Source organism: Sinocyclocheilus rhinocerous, unplaced genomic scaffold (assembly GCF_001515625.1).
Source record: "Sinocyclocheilus rhinocerous isolate Xijiao unplaced genomic scaffold, SAMN03320098_v1.1 scaffold638, whole genome shotgun sequence".
Classification (NCBI taxonomy): domain Eukaryota; kingdom Metazoa; phylum Chordata; class Actinopteri; order Cypriniformes; family Cyprinidae; genus Sinocyclocheilus; species Sinocyclocheilus rhinocerous.
In genome coordinates, this window is record NW_015664206.1 from 535,174 (window position 1) to 538,212 (window position 3,039).

Genomic DNA, 3,039 nt, shown 5'->3' on the forward strand with positions numbered 1-3,039 from the left:
ATTCATCAATAAAGATGCAGGGAAGCGTCCGTGTTCCTTCAGACGAAAACAAACCCCTGCTGCGTCTGTGGAAGATTCCCCATCCGTTCTACAAAGTAAGAGCAAAGTGTAGATTTCAATGAGGCAGGAGGTGCGAGAGCAGGAGTGTGAGTCCAGTGGAGAGCAACTCATTCAAAGAGCTCAGATATCGACATGACTTAAAATACCTGCTCGGGCCACTCACTGAACTGATCTGCTCTAATGAACAGCGGATTATACCTGAAACGCTGTCAGAAAATCATCATTGATTTCTCATGTGCTTTCAGCTCGATGTCAGCGCAGTAGTCACTCAGAAAAAAGTAAAACGCACACCTCTACTCAACAAGACACGTGATTAGAGTTACACAACTCAGTTTTAACGACAGTTGAGGCAACTGAGTCTAAATCTACAGAAGAACTGTGGCAACTTCTCACGTTACCTAGAGAGCCACATTTTGTACTGAATTTTCTCCCAAGACAATAAGTACAACAAAACACATACATTATTCAAGAGATTTTGTACTTTTAAAATAAGGGTGCACCGATCAGGACTTTTGGAGCTGATTGTCGATTACAGGAAGCAGTATATGCCGATACTATCACCAATACTGATCTTTTCAAAGTCATCTTTTATCATGATAAATGATATAGGCTAATTGATATAATCATCTCACATAAATGTTTTATCATGCAGTGCATTTTTGTTTTTACAATGGGGCAATTGTTGCACAATAGCTTACACACAGCGAAAGCCTGATTTGGTGAGCTGTATGTGAGGCGGCCTTGTGTGTGTGCGCTTTGAGTGTGCATGAGCGCACCGTCTCTAGGAGAGCGCGTGAGTGCTGAATGGTTTAAACACTGGCAAGACTTAAAAAGAAATGCAAATTATAAACTTTAGTGACGATGCGACACAAATGTCGATTGTGCAAGTGACATTTCCTGTGTCAACTGTGTAGTGTGCAGCTCGCTTGTAGTGCAGACGCGATGTGTGGTGATTTGAAGCCATTTGCACATTTTGAGAGGGAAAGAGAGAGAGAAAGCTGTGATTCACTCACGCTGTTTGTGAAATTGCATCTCACAGAAAGTTTTCAAATGACTTTGTAAGTTATTTCAATAAAGAAAGATGAATTGTGCCTCACCTTCAGCATTATATTTATTTTACCCATGCACAGACAGACAGAGATTGAGACGGTGCTGCTGGATGTCATGCCAAACCTCTCACTGCAGGCGCGTTGTCAGCTTCAGATCAGTTTATGACATCAGCCTTTATATAGAGACCGCCGATCAGACTTCCCAAAGCCATTATCGGCCGATAGCGATAGGTAACCGATCAATGGGAGCACCCCTATTTTAAAATAAGTTATATGATTAACATCAAACTTTCAACAAAGTGTTGTAAAACCCGTCTCACTTCCTATTCCATTTAAATGGAAAAAAAAAATTTACTCACATTATTCACAGGGCACAGGGCAGCTGAAAATGCTGGCATGAATCTCACTAATTAAGCACCCAACACCTACACTTAAGCCAGAGTGAAAGAGATGCGTCATGGGAAATTAACTCTACATTGTGGCATAAGAGCACATAATTGGCAAAAATGAAGTTCACCTGAGGATTACAGCATGAGTATTAGTGTCATCATTTATGAGTTGACTCGCTGCTTCCTTCTGGAGAAAATTCAAACATTTTGAATGATTAAAATAGAAAATAAGATTATTATTGCAGCCGGGTGGTTAGTTAGCCAGGGCTCATAAAATATGAAATATGACATTCATACCCTGAAGAAAAGAACCTGAGATTGTGGTTTGTCCATCATAGATCCAAAATCCTATGTTTTGATTCTTGTCTAACTGTCCTCCATTGGTCTGTCTGCTCTGAAGGGCAATTTAATGAATTTGTTCCTGGTATCCTTATAGGACATGACCATTTGACCAATTTATTTAGATTTTAGACTATAGCAGGGGTGTCAAACTCAATTCCTGGAGGGCCGGAGCCCTGCAGAGTTTTGTTCCAACCCTGCTCCAACACACATACATGTAGTTTTCAAATAAACCTGAAAGACTTGATTAGTTGGATCAGGTGTGTTTAATTAGGGCTGAATATAAACTCTGCAGGGCTCCGGCCCTCCAGGAATTGAGTTTGACACCACTGGACTATAGCAAATACTGTATAATGCTGACAGTTCAAGGTAATTGGGTTAAAAAAATTTGCAAGGGGTTTCAATTGTGGAATTATATTAAATTAAGCTTCCATACACTTTCTGAGAATCGTTCCTTGTCCCCGAACTTAATAAATATTCTCAACTCGGCAGAACAGCTGAGTTTGCTGTTTGGGAATGAATTGAGTTTCTTTGTAAGCGGAGACATTGAATTTGTTTTCTGATGTGGTAATGGGAGCTTCAAATGAGATTTTCTCAAACGCACAACATTGACTATTGCTTTAATTTTTAATATTTTCTAAGGTATTGCTCATACTGAAGGTTTGTGATCTGAACAAACCCCCAAATATTAGACTTCAGCCCATTTGACATGCGAATGTGAAAAACGTCAACATTTCTAAATCAAAGAACTAAATATGTACACCACTGCCATTGGTTGTTGCTGCAACGCATCACTGCTCAAGTCAACAATCACTTCAACAATTCACAATAATGTCCCTATCTCCATGTCGCTGTCAGTTAAGGTTATGAAAAATCAAGAACTGACAAACTGGTTCCCCATCGGTTCATGAATTTGAATTGAATTGGAATGACAGGAAGAGGAATTTACTGAATTGCAATATACTGTAGTGTCTTAGTGCCTGTCCACGTCTTCTATTGATTTTCCGCATAGGGATTTAAAAATAGTCTTTGTTATAGAGTTATAAGCCTTGCACCAAGCCAGAAAGCTATGAGTGTCGAAGTCGTCATCGGATTGGTTGAATTCTACAGGATTTCCGGGAGACGTGTGTGTCGCGTTCTTTAACGTTCCATCTGGAAACAAAGATGCCGTGACGCCAAACCCCCTCACGAAAGAAGAAAGC

The 3,039-nt window shown here is 40.1% G+C and overlaps 1 long non-coding RNA gene across 1 annotated transcript; it reads right to left on the minus strand.

Moving 5' to 3' along the window:
* Window positions 1-1,190: 1,190 nt before the first annotated feature.
* On the minus strand, window positions 1,191-1,685 carry LOC107729971 (uncharacterized). The gene is made up of 3 exons (XR_001638637.1): window positions 1,627-1,685; window positions 1,469-1,534; window positions 1,191-1,363 (listed from the first exon to the last, which is right to left on the minus strand). It is a non-coding gene; the product is annotated as an uncharacterized LOC107729971 (long non-coding RNA).
* Window positions 1,686-3,039: the final 1,354 nt, after the last annotated feature.